We start from the raw sequence: 21,089 nt of genomic DNA on the forward strand, positions 1-21,089 counted from the left end.
TCATCTGCGAAGGTTCACTTTTGGGACCTGGTGCCTAAGTTGGTGTGGAAAATGATTTGGTCGAGCAATACACTACCTAAGATTAAAACCTTTCTTTGGAGGGCTTGTGCGGGAGGATTGGCTTCAGCTACTGCGTTACATCAGCGCCAGATTCCGGTTGATACTTGGTGTCGCAGGTGTGGTAACCATGAGGAAACTATTGACCATATGCTCCTTTAGTGCACGTTTACGAGAGCTATCTAGTTCGGTTGTAACTTGAACCCCTTGTTGACTCGTGGTGGTAATAATCTCAGTTTATACCAGTTTATACAGGCTTGGAGCTACCTTTCTAACCGTGGCAAGACTACTTTCAAGGAGGTAATGGCCCTTTGTTGCTTTGTGTTATGGTATCTTTGGACCTCTAGGAATGATCTGCTTTTTGGTGGCAAAGTCTGGTCTGGTGAAGAGGTAATTCAGGCAGCTCATAAGGCGTGTAAAGAGTTTTTGGAAGCCTCCAGTATTTCACAACTCCCATAGGCCCCTGCTCGTGTGCCTACACATGTTGGTTGGTCCCCCCCCTCTCCCTGGTGCTTTCAAGCTGAACTGTGATGCATCCTTTGACCCAGTGTCGAAACGTAGTGGCATTGGGTTCGTGATCAGGGACCATCTGAGTAGGAGTTGTATTGCCATCTCCAATCCAATAACTTTCAGCGACACTTTGGTTGGAGAGGCGATGGCGATCAGAGAAGGGCTTTTGGAAGCCATTTCGGAAGGAACTCTCACCATTACAGTTGAAAGTGATAATCTCGGCATTATCTCTTACCTTTTGAGTCCTTCGAAGCTCCCTGACCTTAGTGTCTTGCCAATTGTGGAAGATATTAGACATATCTCCTCTTACTTTGATGATTGTATGTTCTCTTATATTCCAAGGGTTGCTAACTCTCTAGCAGACTGCCTTGCCAGGAGGGCCCTATCATTTTCGGGAAGGATGGTTTGGCCCAATTCCAATCCCTTGCTATCTGAAGGTGTCACTTCGGATTCGAGGAGTGTTTCCCGTTCTTCACAATAAATTTCTTATTGACCAAAAAAAAAAATAATGAACACCATTGAATTTTTTAGGGGAAAATATTTGACTCATTTGATTTTTTTTTCCAATTTGTCACATGCACTGGAATGTTGACTAGGAGAACTGATTGAAATGCCAACCTGAGTGGATTCTATGACCCATCCTCTTTTTTCACTGAAAAAAATTATAATAAACACTAATGACTTTTCAACATTTTTATCCATATTTTTAGTTCTACAGTGTTACATACATGACAATTGTCATTTGCACTCCTACCATTAGAGTTCAGAAAATTAGACATAAAAAGGGTTTTAGTGGATTTGAACCACCATCCCTTAGAACATGCTTATGTTTCAAGTGCTCTACCAACTTGAGCTAAAGACCCGTCTAGTAGAGTTTGGAACTTACAAGTAACCCTGAGAGATTGACACAAATCTTGTTTCAAAGAGAATACTCAATGGGGTTTCCAAATTTCAATTAAGATTCAATGTTTGTGAGCCTATAAAAAACCACCGGTATTGTGTTGTTTTCATCTTATAAAGCTGGTTAAGAACAGTCCTTACAGATTTGTATGTGAAATAGTTGAGTATTTGTTGCAAGTAAAGAAATACTTTAATAGCATGAAGATAATACAATTAAAATAGGATCGACTAAGTGAGTTGTCCTGCATGCAATAGTATACTCCCACAATTAGCTAGCTCATAGTAACACTAATGAGAACATGCTAAAAGCTAGACCCATTAGGCTTTGGATTGGAGATATTCTCTTTAACTCTTAACTCAATCATTTTCATTAGATGAGAAAGAGAAGAGAAAGGTACTACAATACAAGTACATAGGTGTTGGATGTTTCTCACAGTCTCAATACAAACATGCTAAAAGCTAGACGCATTAGGGAATGGTTATTTCCACGCAACCTCTATGGTTTATAGTTCCAGCAAAAGATTCCCAGTGGAAGGAAAAAAATTTTGCCAACAGAATTACCAAATGTAAAAAGAAAAAAAAAATCAAGTATAGGTACACGTTCCTATTATGAAGGATAGTTCCTGTTATGTAAGGATTAAGATTGACTTGGTATTTCCTTGATTGTAGGCAACTTTGCAGCTGGATTCGGTTGGGCCATCTGTTGGTGTGTTATCATCCCCCCGCAAGCTATTGGGTGGTATCCACAAGAGCTTGGTTCGAATGGAGTTGAATGTGGGTAATGGAAGACCCTTTGTGAAGATGTCAGCAAGCTGGCTGTTAGTACGCACAAATCGGACCTTGATTGTGTTGTTGAGAATCAAATCTCGTACGAAGTGATAGTCGACTTCGATATGCTTTGTGCGGGCATGGTGGATGGGATTGGCAGCCATATGCGTTGTTGAGATATTGTCACAAAGAAGAATAGATGGCAGTTTGAGTGGTATGCGAAGATCACGCAACAAGTAAGACAACCATAGAATTTTCGAACTTGTTACTACAAGAGCTTTGTACTAAGCTTCAGAGCTTGAATGGGATACTGTTGGTTATTTCTTTGAACTTCATGATAGAAGATTATTGCCAAGGAAAATGCAAAACCCGGTTGTTGACCGTCTTGTGTCGGGGCAGCCGGCCAGTCTGAATTAGAGAAACCAACGAGAACATTTAGAGGACCTGGTTTAATGTGAAGTCCAGCACCTAGTGTATGTGTGAGATAGCGCAGTATGCGTTTAACAACAAGAAGATGCTCAGTGGTTGGTCCATGCATGAACTGGCCTACCTGATTCACTGAATATGATAAATCTGGCCTTGTTAATGTTAAATACTGTAATGCCCCAACAATTTATCGATACTCATGTGCATCAGATAACGTTATGCCCTCTCTAGCAGACATTTTTGACCTAGAAGCTACAAGAGTATTACAGGGTTTGCAACTAGTCATCCCTGTTTGTTGAAGAAGATCAATGTTGTACTTTGTTTGAGTGAGACATAGACCATTATCTGTGCGGTGAGCTTCAATACCCAAGAAGTAATGAAGTGGGCCAAGGTCTGTCATGGAGAACTCCCTATTTAGATGGGAAATGAACTCTTGAATAAGATTCGGTTTATCCCCTGTGAGTATGATGTCGTCGGCATAGAGCAATAACACAAGCATGCCATTATTGGACTGTTTCGTGAACATTGAAGAATCACTCTGACAACGTGTGAACCTATGCTGAATAAGGAACAAACAGAAGCGATTGAACCACGCACGAGGAGCTTGGCGAAGTCCATAAATTGTTTTGTGAAGACGACAAACATGACATGGGTAAGCAGCATTGACGAATCCAGGTGGTTGTTGCATATAAACCTCCTCTTCTAATTGGCCATTGAGAAACGCATTCTTCACGTCAAGTTGACGAATCTCCCAATTTTTGGAAATGACAAGGGAGAGAATAGTTCGTACAGTTGCAGGCTTAACAATCGGGCTAAATGTTTCTTTAAAATCAACCCCGGGTTGTTAATAGAAGCCTTTTGCAACTAGTCGAGCTTTGTACCTTTGAATTGTACCATCACTGTGAGTTTTGATGCGGTAGACGTATTTGCATCCAACTATGTTCATTTGAAGAGATGTGAGAACCGATGACCATGTTTGATTGGAGATAAGAGCATCATATTCATCGTTCATAGCACCAATCCATTTGGGATCCCAGGAGGCAACTTTGTATGATTTCGGTTATGTGGGTATTTGAGTGGTTGAGGCCATTAGTCCATTAGGGATGGGATGGCGGGTAGTGAGAAAGGAAAATGGAAGTTTGGGTTTGCAAGTACCGGTTTGTGTACGGGTTACCATGGAGTGTCTTAGTGGTGGTGGCGGTGGAGGTAGGGGTATTGGTGAGATGGTTGATGGAGAGTTATGAGTCGGTGGATGTGGTGGTGTTGGAGAGGTAGTAGATGGAGAAGTGTGATTCGGTGGAGGTAGGGTGATTCGGTGGAGGTAGGGGTATTGGAGATGTTATAGAGGCTTTGGTATGAGTCGGTGGAGAGGTTTGTGTGTGGGGACAAGAAATTCGAGATACAATCCCACAATCATCCAAGAAATTCTTAAAGACACCCCGGGTTAATTCTAGAGCGCCACCACTTTGAAAAATTTTTATTTTGGTGGAAAATATATTTTCAGCCATACATCTAAAGTGGCAGAAAGCAATCAAACCTATCTGATTTAGTATGTAAAGGGTAGAGCCAGGTGCAGCGACTAAAATTATTGATGAAGATAATATAAGAATGAAAGCCACTAATGGAGGGTGTCAAAGTGGGACCCCATAAATCACAATGAATCAATTTTAAAAGAGATGATGATATTCCATTAGAAAGAGAAAAAGACAATTTATGATGTTTGCCTAATTGACAGGAGTCACAAATTCCAAGAGATTTAACAAAGCTAAAGGAACCAAGAGCCGAACTTTTGTGAATTTGCTGAAGTGTGAGCAGGGAGGGATGGCCTAAACGCTGGTGCCACAGGGCTGGGGAAACTGGTTCACTTAGAAAAGATGAGAGAGGGGCTGTCGGAATGGCTGTAGGCGCTGCCACAGTGTATAGGTTATCCTTGACACAGAAACCATGAGAAAAAAATTCCACAGAACAGTTACTATCTCTAGTTAACTGTAAAATAGATAACAAAATTCTTGCAATTTTGGGCACCACAAGTATTTGCTGAGTTGGAGAGTAGAATTTTTGGAATGCAAAGTAGAGGAACCTATGTGGGTTATAGGAGTACTCTTAGCATCATCAACGAGGACTTGGTCGGAGCCAGAGTAGTCCATGGATTGTTGGAACAGTGAAGGGTCGAAAGTCATGTGAGAGGTAGCTCCGGAATCAGGGATCCATTGCGAGTCGGCTGATGATGCAATTTGTTGTTGATGACCTGAAGGATAGAGATGGAGCCCAGCAAACGCTTGAGTGGCACTGTTGATGTTGCTGTTCCGGCTGGCTGAATAACGAAAGAAGCACCTTTTTGCAGTATGGCCAAACTTAGCACGGATTTGGCACTTGATAGATGACCGACTAGAATTTTCAGAAGTGTGTTGTTGGGGGATTTGGCACTTGATAGATGACTGACTAGGATTTTCGATTATTGGGGAAGGGAGAAGGGGTGAAGTAAGTGGGCCCATGTGATTTTGGAAAGGAGGTAAGTGGAGCTCGTCTCTGGGGAGACGTGCACCCAGGGTTCTGCCAGGGGGCATCTAGCGGCTGAGCTGTGCCGCACAAATCTCGATGCACGTCTAGGGATGTGTGCGGCACAGTCTAACGGCTGGCAGTGCCCTGGGCGTTCCCTGCTCCTTGGGAGTTGTGCCTTTTGTTTTCTTGAAGTTATTGGAACCAACAACGAACAGGGCAGTGGGGGATTGAGAATCAATGGTGGTGGGTTTTTGGTTGCCATACCCGCGACGTACGCACTGCACATGCAACCCAGCTGCCCTGATTGACAAGATCTTTTTGGTTTTGCACGCAGGTCAGAGAAAGATATAGGTGGTGTAAGGTTTTCAATGGTGATTATGAATTGACCATATTCAGCACCGAGGCCATTAAGAGTATAACCAACGAGATCAGAATCTTTAACTTGCTCATCAATGGCAGCGAGAGAATCGCCAAGGATTTAAGTTTGTGAACATAATCAGCGATAGACATGGAGCCCTTCTGAATATTCTGATGTTCACTGCGGAGAAATGATTTCTGGGCAGTGGACTGTTGTTGAAAAAGGTCAGCGAGGGCGTCCGATACATCTTTGGAGGTTTTTAACTCAAGGATATGAGATGAGAGAGACTCATGTAATGTGACATTAATGCATGCCCGAACAAAGTTATCGGTTTTTCTCCACTTGTGAAACTCAAGGTTTAGGGAGGTAGTGGTCATGGTGGAGTCGTTGGAAGGAAGGTGTGTAGGTGGTGGGGATAATGGAGCCATCAATATGCCCCATTAGATCAAAGATAATGAAGATGGACTCAAGTTGTTCCTTCCAAAGTAGGTAATTGGTGCCATCAAGCTTGCCAGGAACCAGATTAGAAAGATTGGTGATAGGGAAAGGAGAAGACTCAGAAGCCATGAAAAGAAGTAGGAGTTGAAAGGAAAAAAAAGAGGGATAACCCCTTTTGTTACCATGAAAGAATGGTGTTTACTGTGGTGTTGTGCTTGTGGGGTCCTTATCACCCCCAGTACTTGGGGGGTGCTATGTGCATTTGGTAAAAAGGTCTTATTAGTCATTTTAGGGATGTTAGGGTGATTTGGTTTAGATGTAAGGACAAGAGTCCTTGAGAGAGATACCGATGTCTGTCCGTGTCCTGTTGTCATCATCGCTGGGGGGTGACAAAATTCAGTGTCTATAATATGTTGAATTATCTTAGGCTGATTTTTTTTTCAAAGAATTATTGGAAATCTCATTTACTTCTAGTACCGGTTTTAAGAGATATAATCCGTTATCCAGTAGGCCAGAAGCAATAAATGAATTATTAAGCCGAATAGTTAACTTATTACCAAAAAAGAAAGTGTAACCATCCAAAACAAGCCTACTAACAGAAACAATGTTCCTCCTGAAATGAGGAACATAAAAACAATCTCTCAAAATTAAAGTACTATTATCAAAAAATTAAAGTAAAATCTCCAATGGCCTCAGCAACCGTACCCATTCGCAAACGAACTTCATCCTTACTCAGTCTTCTTGTCAGCTTGAATCCCTGCAATAAGTTGCAAATATGGGCGGTAGACCCTGAGTCCACCAACCATGTGTTAGTAGGTTCCTCTGACAAATTAGACTCGTAAAGGACCAAGGTTTCAGAAATACCTTCTTCCTGTTTCTCCTGCTTCTTTTTCTAAGCAGCCAGGAAAGCACGACATTCCTTCTTCCAATGTCCGTCCTTCTTACAATAGAAATAAGTCCCCTTGCTCTTTTTCTTCTGAATTTCCTTGTTGCCAACCTTAGGGTTTTTGCCCTTGTCAGCCTTCTTCTTCTTCTTCTTGCCCTTGGGCTTTAAGGAAGAAGACTTGTCCTCTGTAGTCAAGACCTCCACTTTCTGCTTCTTGGATGCAGCTTCCACTTCTTGCAACATGTTGCCCAGCTCAGGGAATTCCACAGAAAGTTTATTCATGTTATAATTAACAATAAAGGATCCGTAGATCTCTTGAGGCAAAGAGTAGAAGATGACATCCGTCTTATAATTCAGCTTGAAGGACGTCCCAAGGTTCTCCAGTTCTTGAAACAAGTTTCGCATTTTCATGACATGGTCAATAACCGGAGTACCTTGAGCCTTCTTCGTGCTATGGAGGGGTGTCATCAGTTGATGATGGACATGTCTTTCTTCTCTCCGATACATCTCCTTCAACTCCTCCATCATATTCTTGGTCAAGTACAGATCCTTGACCGAATCAGCGATGGTCTTCTCCAGAGAACTCAACACGAGGTGTTTTGCCTTAGAGTTTTTCTGTCGAAACAACTCATAGGCCAGCTTAGAATCAGGGTTCTCCTCATTAGGGAATTCAGGCTCTTCTTCATCCAGGACAGACATTAGACCTTCTGCAGACAGGAGTAACTTGATGTTCCTCCTCCAGTCAACATAGTTTGGGTCGGTCAAAATATGATCTTTGATAAGGGCGGCATAGTTCATTTGGGTTGACATTTTTAAAATCTACATGATGTACAAAAATTAATAATTAGCATGATCTATAACCATTGAAATAACTGGGGTAAGTACAATCAATGGTCAATCACACCCTAACCTTCCCTCTAGCTTGTAGGGCACGAATTGGAAACGATCAACCCTCATGCTCCTGACTTAGCCTATCAGAGTTCATCATTCGTATTTTGGTTGGGTGGACTATTCTGTCCGTCATTTAGACTTCCAATGTAATTTGGCCACCTGAGTGTCATGCCCATTCCTATCGGTTGGCATACACTCAAGTCAAGTGTTTACCCTTAATTTTGGAGGGAACTATGGTGTTTGTGGGTTAATGCCTATTATCATAGTACATATACCACTAATCACATTATTTACCTATCACATGTGAGATGAGTGCAGATAATTTCATCAATTCACCTGAATATTATCCTATCGGCATCTACAAGGGTGGATCAATAAAAATTCTACACTCACCAACTAAGGGAGGCCATGAGAATCCCACCAACCAGGGTTTCCTATATCACACTTGTATTGAAAATGAGGGAAAACGGGAACACATATCAACCACAAACATACATCCAATGTATAAACACAATAGCACATCCATCCAAGGAAAACTATAAACATATAAATACCAATGGTTATGGGATAGCATCTTTAATCAACATAAGTTCATAACCAAGACAAACTCACTTTGATTAAAAGATGGATGAGAGTAATCATAGCCTCATATGTTACTCCCACACAAGGCAAAATTAGTGTGATAATGCATATGCAACTAACTATTACAGAAAAATTCCAAAACTGTAATAAATTTGGACACTCCAAGTGAGCAAGTCCATCCTTCAATCTTCTCTCCAACGAACCAACAAGATCCTTGATCCACGATTCACGATCCACGATCCATGATCCACGATTCACGATCCATGATCCACGATCCATGATCCATGATCCACGATGGTCTCCAAGTGGTTACAATGAATAAATTTAAACTAATTCCAAAAATATTACAATTCTTTCCAAATAATTAAAATTACATAACAGGAAACCAGTCCACCAAAATTGGACTGCCTGGAGGATAAAAAAGAAATTACATATAAAATCACATCCATGCCATGCCTAGCACACACATACATCTAATGCATGCAATTTTTAAATCTCATAACCATAGTCATCATTACATATATGATGCTCAAAAATTAATATTCCAATATTTTATGTGAAAATTGCCCAAAAACACATAAAAACATCATTCCATGATAATCCAAGTCATTATGATCATGTGCATCCAATGCATCCATCATGCAACCATTACCATGACAACTTATCTCATAATGGTTATGTGCATTACATGACCATTACCATGACAATCCAATGTCACTATGATCATGTACATCACATAGCCATTACCATGACAACTTATGCCATAATGGTCATGAACATACCCCCACAAAGCCATCACATACATGCTTAAAATAAAATTAATAACCATAAAATTATAATAAGCCATTATGCCTATTGGGGAAGGTGGGTGAAGGGAGGAATCTCTCCACCCATCTTCTCTAATGAAATTCCCTTCAACAAGTAAAACAGAAATTTTTTTTTTTAAAAAAAAACTGCTACACAAAATATAGCAAAAGAAAGGGAAAGTCACGAAACCAAGTGCACAAAGGCACAAGGCAGCACCGCACTCAGCAAGGTTGCCCACGCACTCACGCGGCAGCCAGCCATGCACGCACGCGGCAGGCAGCCAGGTGTGCACAAACAAGGGGGGTATGGCATGGCATGGGGCTGGGGTGCATGCGCCAAGTGGGGCGCGCGCAGGCAGCCAGCCCGCGGCCCCTTGGTCGCATGCATCTCATCCCAATTTATTTTTTTTTAATAAACAAAAATTGAATAAAATTTTTATGAGCATCACATAATAATGAAAAAAAATAAATTGAAAACAACCCCATCGATAAAGAGGCTTTGATACCACTGTAGGCATCACAAGTGCGATCGCAACGGAAGCGTAAACAAGATCACAATATCGATGGGAGAAGTTATTCCATAACAAAACAAAGCAGGGATCGATTATTACCTAAGCCTCACAAGTGTAAGACCTCCAATCAATGATAGCCCTTTCTCGATCGTTCCACGCACCACGCAAGCTTTGCTTTCCCACGGTCAAGCTGTGTATCTCCTCCATAACACCAAGGATCACACCACCAAGTGATCTTCTTCTAGGATCAAACACCAAAGAAGAGAGAGAGGGGAGAACGGTTTTTGGAGAGGAGGGAGAGCTCAACGTTTTTGGGTTTTTGGTGTCCCTTCTTGTGTGATTTTGCAATCCCACTAATTATATATTAGCATCTCACAAAATCCCAAAAACTAGCTCACATGGTTATGATATATTGAGTTTCCAAATATGGCTCAATTATCTACCCATGCAATCTTCCTCAATGAAGAAAGATTTACATTGCTAGAAGAATCCAATCTTAGGTGGAATATCCAATATTCCCCCATTGGCTTTCCTTTTCTAATAGAAGCACCCATCCTAGGTTCTTCAGTTACAACTTCCTTCAGAATGGAACGAATTAGGTCCACACCATGAGGACAGGATTCCTCATAGTAGTCTGGAGTGAGTTGTGTCTCAGTCTCAACAGCAGTTATGAAAGTCATCATCATCATCATTTGCATGCCAACATTAATTGCAAGGAAGGAAAAGAGAATGGTTATCAGAAGAGAGGATGAAGCCATTGTTGTTGCTTGAATTGCTTCGAATTAATGAACAACTTTGCTGGGAAACGCATATGTATTTATAGTGCTCTAACCCATAACCCACATTCCCATACACTCTTCGAATTAATGAACAAGTTTACCCTTATTCTCTCTCTCTCTCTCTCTCTCCCCCCCCCCCCCCTTCCAACTAACCCGTTTTGCATGCCTAAATATAGCATTTCAACACAGGGAGAGACCTCCGAGGACTCAGTGGCCAAGAGGTTTTGTCTCCAATGCATGTTTACTCTTTCTTCTTCTTTTGAATTGCGAAAGTGACTATCAACGGGTGAAACAACCCCTCAGGTTCTACTTTCTTATAACGTATATATGTGTAACAATATCTTCAAGCATATGGAAAATTCAATTACTTTGAAAAGAAAACGAAATCAAATTATTCTTTTATGCCAGTAACTATATATCCAAACAATAATGACCTGTTGACCCATTGGCCTTATTTGGAGTATGTTCTCATCGTTGGCAACAAGCTTTGTTAGATGATGGCGGGTCCCACATTTAGAAATGTGATGGTCTTCAAAGGGTGAAACAAACAACCCTCACATTCCACTTAGGAATTTTGGTAAAGGCCTAGCTACTACTCTTTCTTCTTCTTTGAATTGTGAAAGTGACTATCACCGGGTGAAACAACCCTCGCGTTCTACTTACTTATAACGTAAAATAACTTGACAGGAATATTCTTTTCTGCTAGTATATATATCCAAATGATAATGACCTGTTGACCCATTGGCACTGTTTGGAGTATATTCTCATTGTTGGCAACAAGCTTTGTTAGATGATGGCGGGTCCCACATTCAGAAATGAGATGGTCTTCAAAGGATGAAAATTTGTAGCAGGAATGTTCCTGCTACAAGGCTAGCAGCCAAGGAAATGGGATCTAAAAGGGTATTTTAGAAAATACTAAAACCTAGGAGGGTATTTGTGAACCCAAAGGGGAAGTAAATTATTCCATTTCCTTGGTTGCTAGTCTTGTAGCAGGAACTTTGCTGCAACATGTGTAGAAGCAAAATCCCTTGAGTCCAGAGTCGCTACTTGGGTACTACATGCCTACATGGGTACTTTGGTGACTTCCAAGTGCGAAGAGGGTCTATTGTCAATTGATCACAAAGAGCAAAATATTTTTGGGAAAATTTCAAGTACCTCCTCTGAGGTATCACGTAATTAAAAAAACATCTGCCAGTTTTGGGAAATTTTGTGTGGCCCCTACTTTTCTAAAAAGTTAGCACATGCCCCCATTCCGTTAGTGTAGGACTAACAACGTTAAAATCAATGGGTAAAGTGACAACAATGCCCTTGCAAGAAAAAAAAGAAAAAAACCTACAGCTCATCTTCCCCAAATCGTTTAGGGTTTGAAAAAAAATGGGAAAAATGAGTTGGGCTTCCCTGTCTGTCTCCTCCAACAGTCCCATCAGTGACATCCGCATCGGCGGCGCCTCCTCTTTCCCTGCCTTCGTCCCCGTCGATGGCTCTGTTCCTGCTGCTTCGACAAGCTCTAGTTTCATCAATGGCGTCGATGGAGATTCAGAATGTCAAGGAAATAGAAGTCTCTGGACTACTTACTATAAAAACCTAGACATAGTTAATCATCAGGCATCACTTACAGAACGTCTCGATGCATCCACCGATCCATTTAGTCGACCTTCTGATCTTGCAACGGATGCACTGAAGAAGGAAGGAGAAGTGAATAATATTTTAATAAGTTTTGGGGCAACTAATAATCTGTTGGATATGTATGTCCATCAAACCCAATTCGTTTTGGTCAACCCGATTTATTATTTATTGAACCTTATATATAGTTTGGTTTAATATGATCACATGCGATATAAACTTTTGAGCAATATACGTCTTTAAGTTATATTTTAAATTGGTAGTCACGACTAGGATTTGGGTTGGGCACCCTTATCATATGGTCGTCGCATTGGGTATACCTAGACATGTTGATGTTAGGGTACGAATACGAGTACATACACATGTGAGTCACTCAACATGGTCTCTACTACTCGATTGAGGAACATCAAGGGGAGTTAGTCTATGGATGGTTGGATCAAAATCAGGATCTTGTACCGTTTCGAAAATGATTTTGTAAAACATATTTTCACATAAAATGATATATTATATTTATGTTTTTTATTAAATAATTTAATCGTATTTTGCGGATTCCGATCACGTACACAGACGCTCTGATATGGACATGTACTATGGAATGGGGTTTGACAGTACTTGTGTACATGTCCTAGATTCTATAACAATGATGTTGATTAGTAGAGGGTTGGTGCATAATGGTTTATAATTATGCAAGGGTATTTTTGGGTTTTGTTAATTAATAATTAATTAATTTAATCTTAAATGGGTTTGATGCAAATAATTAAAGGCCCATTAAAGATTAAAAATTTTAATTATTTTATTTCCCTTTTAGATTCTATTTTTTCACTAATTAGAAGTCCATCAAGGAAGCCCAATAGGGTTTAAGTCAAACAAAAGAGTGTGTCAAACTCTCACTGGGAATAGATGAGGGGCTCATCTACTTAAACACACAAAGGGGGTGACGGCCAGAATAGCTTGGCCGAATTTTCCCTCTCCCTTATTGAACCCGAATTCTTACTCCTTTCTCTCCTCTCTTGCTCTCTTGCTCTCTTGAGTGGTGAAGCTGGTTAGGGTTTTGAAAACCCTAGTTTTGACTAGATTGGATCTTGTTCTCTAATTTGGCTTGTGGATCTTCTATTGCATCAAGGAGATTCAAGTTAGGGTTTTCTTGAAGTGCTCGTTAGAGAAAAAACCACTATCTAGAGGAGGAGCAACACTTGAGGCTCTATAGGTTAATATAGCTTGATGTTTAATATTATGCAATAAAATTTTAATTATTTGAAAATCATGGGATGCGAAAGAAAATCCAAATCGATCTTTTTCCGCTGTGCATTCAAGTATGGGATGGTTCCTTTTTTCCATGAGATGGAAAAGAGATGATTTCCTCTTTTCTTGTGAAACTCTAATTTTTATGGGACAAGAAAAAGTGAAGGTTTAGGCAAAAAATTTTGTACTAAACCCCATAATTCTTCTTACTGGTTTCCCATGGTCAACCATGATGGAGATGATTCCATGGCTGACCAACAATGTGGTATCAAAGACACCTTTTCCACCCATGGATGTCACATAATTTGTTACAATATGTTATAATTATGCATGGGATGTCGATTCTTGAATTCAAGATTCAATCTTTTTAATATGGTTGTTGTTTCTTGATTTCTTTTGGGGAGAGATCAAGATTTCTTTTATGGATTCTTTCCCATGGATTGGTAGTTGTTTAATTTTTATGGGATTCTTCCCATGTTTTTGTAATTGGATTATTGTAGCAATTTTCTATGGAGAATGGTTGAGATTTCAACCATGGGTTTAGAACCCAAAATTTTTCCCATAAAATTAGTGTACCTTAACCAGGAAGAAATCGGCCAAGGCATACAGAGGTTGAGCATGCTGTGTCCCGTACTTGCGCGCCCCACCCCTACGCACCATGCACCTTGGGTCCCTGCGCCCATGCAGCCAGCGGTAGGCCGCATGTTTGCAAGCTACTTGCACAGCCTGCGCACATGCTGCAGCCCACGGCCTACGCACATGCTGCAGTCCATGGCTAGGCCTACGTGCATGCTATAGTCCACGGCCTGCGTGCGTGCTGCAGTCCACAACCTACAGCTGCATGCGGCTGTGGCTGGCCTACAGCCTACAACAGGCGCACGACCAGCTGCAGGCGTGCGACCTTATGAGCTATGTGCAATCTGCCCTTGTAGGCCACGGTGCCCGCGTGATGTGTTCTTGCTGCCCGTGTGATGTGTTCTTGCTACCTTGTTTTGGCAACAGTTCTTCCTTCCTCGAAAACAAAAAAAAACAAAAAAATTAATCAATTGAATTCGAAAAGGGTTTTCTAATTTAATTTAGGGTTTTGAGGAAGAAGATGGGTGAAGAGATTATCTCTCCGCCCACTTTGAATTAAAAATTGTTTTTAATTTAATGGGCTTGGGTACCTATTATCACATGTGATGTGATGTTTATATTTGTGGAATCCATATGACTTGAATTTTTAATAGATAATGCCCATGCATAATGTTCCATTTGATATGTGATTATGAGATTGGCTTTCTAATAAATTAGATGACACATTTATGCATGTGATGTGTTTGTTTTCTTTATGGGTTATGGATAGATGCATGTGACACTTTTATGCATATGATGCTTCTCTCTCTTTCTCTCTCTCCCCTTTCTTTTTTATGAACACATATACTCCACCCCATGGGCAGCCCAAATGGTGGGTTGGTTTCTCTTGGAAAGAAAAATGTATAGATTTTTTCAAGGTTTCCATCGTAATTTTAGAAGAGTTACTAAGTTAGGTCTCCCAGGGCATGTTGATGTTGATCGACATGTGGCATTCAAAGCTTATGGAGATGCAAATCACCAACTTTAAAGATTTAATCAAAAGGAGGAGATGGATGAGGCATGGCATCTGGAACATCCATGGGATGATGATGCACCCATGATTCAAGCTTGAGTGTCGGGTCTATATGTAATCGATGCTCGACAATGTGCCTCGGGATTCCTGGCATGTCCGAGGCCAACCATGCAAACACGTCGGCTTTCTCCTTCAGGAATTCCCCAAGTCTGTTCCTCTGTTCTTCATCTAATAGTGGTCACAGCCAAGATTCTAAAACTCGGGTATCGACTAGGTTTCGACCAGCCAGAAAACAAGTTTGTCCCGGTTTCGACCATATCTCGGTCGAAACCTGAGACTTTCTCCAGGCTAACTTGAACCTTGGTTTCGAGGTCCAGAAGTTGTTTTTTTGCCCTGATTCATATTGTGTTGTCTATTTTTGATATTTTAAACTCAATCCATGCATTAGTTTCACATAGAGAACACTAAAAATATTACTTGTGGTTTTGATCCAAGTTTAATACTGTATATTGTTCTTGGACATGGTATTGACTAAGGTTTCATTAGAACATAACTCCTTCAATATAAATGAGATTTAAGCAATCTTGGATTTGTTAGAAAGCTTTGTTTTGATGGCTTTCCAACAAGTCCAAGATTGCTTAAATATGATTTATATTGAAGGAGTTATGTACCAGTCAAACTTAATTTGGTGTGCGTGAATGCTGTCAAAATCGCTCTGAATAAAAATATTTTTTTGGACATCAAAACAATTGAATATTTTACCGCACTTTTGGTTTTTAACAATGTTTTACTATATTAAGATTTAAGGAATTTTTAGTTTTGAGAAAAACCCCAGCATTAGAAAGTTAAAAATTGCACCTACCGTCGAAAATCCAGTTTTTGTTCTTGAACTAGGGAATTGACTTTTTTTCCTTTTGGAATTTGATTTTCTAACTATTTTTATTGGATTCAAATAGGGGGTATTTGCTTATTTATGAATAATAACTTAAGTAAATGAAATACAAATACAAAAACATTTACTTCAATGGTATTAGACATAAATAAGTGTCTGTCCTAGTTTCTGGCCTGCTAACTAGCATATTTAAGTATCTGTACTGGTTTTGAGCCAAGTTTCCCCATGTTTCGATGGGCACAAGTGTCAAAATTTATGAAATAACCAACATCTCGGTTGAAACCAGTCAAAACCATCGAATTTCAATCGAAACTCTGGATTTTTTAAAATCACCCTTTAACTTGTCTCAGAAACCTGCGAAACCGAGTTAACTCGGTGATTTCGACAGGTTTTGGTCGAGTTCTTCTTCCATGATCCTAGCTGGACCGTCTTGGTCGGGTCTTCTTCACTGAGTGGGAACGGAACGAGGTCTTCTACCGGTTTCCCTCGGCGCTCTGTCAACTCATTTCTCTGGTCGTCGAGGAGATTCTCCGCGCATAGGGCCATTCCTTGGGCTTTGCCTTTGTTCTGCTTGATCAATGTTGCTTAACATTCTCTAGCTTTTTTTGATCGCCTCGGATTTCTCTAACCCCATTGTCTATGGAAACTTCACTTCCGGTGGATAGGTGAGATGACGGCTCAGAGGACAGTAAACCTCGGATCTTATGTATGAATAAGATCAACATTTCAGTCGTTGGATAAGAATACTTGTTTGTCGTATGTCAAATCGATGATTGAAATGTTGACCATGTTTCATACACGACTATTTATAAAAACTAGTCCTACTTTTCTCAAAAAAAATTTCATCCCCGTCTCAAATTTTTGAGACTTGAAAGCACGACACCCTCTTTGGTATCATTTGTATTTTTTATTTTTGTCTAAAAAAACATTATTGGTTGTGTTTAGTATCGTTTATGGAGCCTATTTCTATTTAAAAAAGATTAAAGAACACAAAAACAAAAAAATGGATTCAAAGTCGTTTATGGTTTTTCCCTGAAAAAAATTTACAACAGATCAATTTTGAAGTCAAAATTGTAAAATGCTTTTATAAACTGTTTACTTCCCAAAGGCCAAAATCCTCCTCTCTCTCCATTGTTGTTGCTTTTTTGTGGCTAATAAAGACTTAGAACGTTGCTTTAATTAATTGACTGTATTTATTTTGGTTAATTGATTGATGATTACCAAGGGCAGCTGAAGATTCGAGAATGAAATGGCTATTCTTCTGGCTGTGACTCTCGGCATCGCATCCGAAACAGATTGCCTTGCCTGCTTTGAGGGGCTAGAGAATGAAATAGGCTCTTCTGGATGGGACTCCCGACATCTTTTTTTTCATACAAGTTTTAAAGTTATAAAAATCATTATGCATATAAGTATACAAAATCTATTTTTTAGACAATCTATAATATCCATAGATTACCAAACGATTTTTATGCTTTGATCAAAAATGATTTTTGTTAAATAAACAAAAATGATACCGAGGAGAGCCTTAAGGGACTGTTTGATAACAAATTCTATTCCAAATGAATATTTCTAAGTTATATATATCGTGCCTTTGAACTGCCATGAAAAAGAATTTGAAATACATATTTCTTTTACTTAAAAAACTGACTTTGCTGGTCAACCCCTATGTCTTGGTACTAGTGCTGCATCAAGGACAGGTTGGGCTGGGCATTTTAAAACCCCAGCCCAACCCTTAGTCCCAATAACTAGGCCTAGGTCTTGCCCAGTCCGACCCTGACTCAAGACCTGAAAAATCCAACTCTGACCCTCGACCTGACCCTATTTGGCCCTAATTATGGGGAGGGAAAGGGATAGATGCATGGGTTGGGTTGGGTTGGGCTGGACCGGGGAGAAAATTATCAATTTTACATAAAATAACATTATAATAAAATATATTATGTCACTTATTATCTTCATATATAATATAGGGAAGCAGTTTTCTGTCTGGGAGTGTGGCCTACGCCAGCACTCCCATGTGTCTATCTCTCTCCTCCTTAAAATAAGGGGGCAGAGGTGTCTTTTCATATGAAGAGGAATGAGATAGACTCATGGGAGTGCTGGCATAGGCCACACTCCCGGACAGAGATCTTTTTTCCTATAATATATTATATAAAAAAATGTGTGTGAAGTTTAAAGTTTATAATATATATTATATTAATATATATTTTATAGTATTAATTTAAAACAGGATCTAGTTGGACCAAGCTAAGCTTAGCCCAAGGCCTCAACCTTAGCCCATCCCAATCTTGACTTAGGGTTAAGGTATTTCAGCCCAGACTTTGTTCTAACCAATAGGGCCAAACTTGGACCCCGGCTTGGTCCTATACCCTCCCATTGAGTGGTAGTTGTCACCGGAAGCAAGTGCACACGTACAGTGAGTGTTGTAAGTCTTGTCAACAACACTTCAGTTGACATAGAACTGACATATATATTTTCTTTTGAGCCAGGATCTTCCTTGGAATCTTATCTTTTCACTCCTTGGCTTCATCGATCATGTCATGATGATGCTATTGTTACCAAATGCGCTCCTTTTGAATAAATTTTCTTCGTACTGAAAAAAACAATTGGAGATGTGATTGAGGTGGAAGCGCACTTGCTTGGACACAATAGGCCCACTTATGCAAAAGTGGGTACCACCAACCTCCACGTATGCATAAAATTCCACTCACATTTGAGTTTGACAAATGGTGAAAGATAAAAGAAAGGCTAATAAAAAGTCAAAATAAAAACTAAGAAATAAAACAAAGTCAAAATAAAAGCTAAGAAATAACAAAAAGTCAAAATAAAGGTAAATTGACCGTTGAAAATACACAAAGGAATAAAGGATACTATATTTTATTTTTTCAATTATAAAGTAAAGTAGCTAGAAAACTAAAAGGCAATATTCCACTCACATTTGAGTTTGACAAACGGAGAAGGATAAAAGAAATAATAAAAAGTCAAAATAAAAACTAAAAAATAAGACAAAGTCAAAAAAAAAAGTTAAAAAATAACAAAAAATCAAAATAATAGCAAATTGACCGTTGAAAATACACGAAGGAATAAAGGATACTATATTTTACTTTTTCAATTATAAAATAAAGTAGCTAGAAAACTAATACGTAATATTTGTGAAATATATCATCCAAAATGGACATGAATACCACTCTTTTTATATATATAAGGAAGTAGTTTCATATGGGAAGGAAAAAGATAGATTCATGGAAATGTTGGTGTAGCCGTGTACGTCACACTCACTTTTGGACAGAGTTCTTTTTTCCATGTATATAATAAGGAAAATAGAACCCGCCTGAGGCTCACTAGGGCCCAGAAGCTCCCGGTTCGTGTGTGGTGCGGGGGTCATGTACGAACCCAGGGGGGATTTAGCTGGCCTAAAATCGGATACCCCCCCTGTCTCACCAAAAAAAAAAAAAAAAAAAAAAAAAAAGAAGAGAAAGAAAGAAAGGAAAATAGAAAACTAATCTGTATGTACCACTACTTAATTTTATATATATGCCACTCCTTTCAAATAGCGTGATCTCTTGCCCCATATAATAAATAGTCTCTAATGAACATAAAAGACAAGGAGAAACATAAGAAACAATAATTTATACACTTAGTGGATTATAGCAACAATCTGTATCTTCTTATTGAAATATCATATATTCATTTTAATAAGATTAGGTATTAGTACATTATGAAAATAGTCTACAAGAACACCCCACAAATGCATTGGCTATAAGATATGGGAAAATATTCTCTGTCAGGGGGATGAAATAATCGTCCCGGCCCCCGTGATACCAATGTGCGTGTTTTCATTGGCTGTCACACATGTGTGGCTCTTGTGCTCCCCCAATAAAAAAGTTAAATTACAATGAGTGACCAAATGTTTAAATAAACTATGTTTGAGATACCTCATGTTTCAAATAATATGTTTCGGCCGGGTTCCTTTATTAACCGGTTTTGTTTTACTGGAAATATTTTCAACTTTGCACTATCCATTTCTCTCAACCCCACACCCATTCCCACCCCTAACCCCACCCCCACCCCCACCCCCACCCCCACCTCTACCTCCTTCCACCCTTTGCCCCCACCTCCGCTACATATGCTATACACAAAAACCGCAAATCTCTAATGCTCCTTATGCCCCCCTCTCCTCTATATCCCTCAACATGACCGAACCCTTTACCCTCACCACCATCGTACCTAACATCATGACCGAACACTTCACTTGCATCTTCTCCACTGCCGTCACCATAAACTCCACTAACTCCTACGCCTCCAATGCCACCCTCAACACTAGCACCAGCTCCAAATTCTTCCCCATGATTAGAACCTCCTCGATCTACACCTCCGCCACCACCACTAGCACCACCATTACCCTTTGTTCTTCCTCCCTTTTCTCCACCACGCCCCACAACCCGCCTTACCCCCTCTCCATAACCTCCATCCTACCCTCTCTGTTGTTCCTCCCACACCCCACCATGCCGTGCAACCCGACCCCACTATCTCTATTCTTCCTCCCCCACCCCCACCTTGCTTCACAATCCCGCTCACCCTCTTTGTTCTTCCTCCCCCACCCCACCTTGACTTGCAACCCCGCCCCCACTCCCTTTGTTCTTCCTCCCCCATCCCACCGTGCCACACAACCTCCACCAACCCCTCTGTTCTTCCTCCCCCACCCTCTCCTTGCCCCACAACCCCACCCCACCTAGCTATACAACCCCCCCACACTCCCTCTGTTCTTCCTCCCGCACCCACCATGCCGTGCAACTATACTCCACCATCTCTATTTTTCCTCCCCCAACCCCACCTTGCCTCGCAACCCTGCCCCACCCCACCTTGACCGACAACTCCGCCCCACCCCACCCCTCCTCTCCTATTCTTCCTACCCCACCCCAACCTTGCCCAACAACCCTGCCCCACTCCCATCTGAATGACACAAAGTTATAAGATAGGGTGAGGGAGAGTTGCGAGGCAGGGTCAGGGTGGCGGTGGGGTGGGGTTGCAGGGTAGGGTTGGGGAGGAAGAACAAAGGACAGTGGTGGTGGCAGAGGTGTGAATGAACATGGTTCTAGTCACGAGTAAGGATTTAGAGCTAGTGCTAGTGTCGAGGGTTGCATTGGGGCATAGTAGGTGGTGGCGTTTATGGTGATGGTGGTGGTGAAAGTGCAAGTGTGTCTGGTCATGGCGGTGGGTATGGAGGAAATGGGGGCACATGGAACATTGGAGATCAACTAGTGACTTTTGTGTAGGGTATGTGGAGCGGAGGGAGTTAGGCTCAGGGGCGTACAAGAATGTTCTCGCACAT

General features: G+C 40.6%; 1 long non-coding RNA gene across 1 annotated transcript; it reads left to right on the forward strand.

Annotated features, from left to right (window-relative positions):
* Positions 1–1,573: 1,573 nt before the first annotated feature.
* On the forward strand, positions 1,574–20,122 carry LOC122641645. Its single transcript, XR_006329939.1, has 3 exons — positions 1,574–1,637; positions 6,696–6,702; positions 20,112–20,122. It is a non-coding gene; the product is annotated as an uncharacterized LOC122641645 (long non-coding RNA).
* Positions 20,123–21,089: the final 967 nt, after the last annotated feature.

Source organism: Telopea speciosissima, chromosome 10 (genome assembly GCF_018873765.1).
Source record: "Telopea speciosissima isolate NSW1024214 ecotype Mountain lineage chromosome 10, Tspe_v1, whole genome shotgun sequence".
In the NCBI taxonomy this organism is placed as follows: Eukaryota; Viridiplantae; Streptophyta; class Magnoliopsida; order Proteales; family Proteaceae; genus Telopea; species Telopea speciosissima.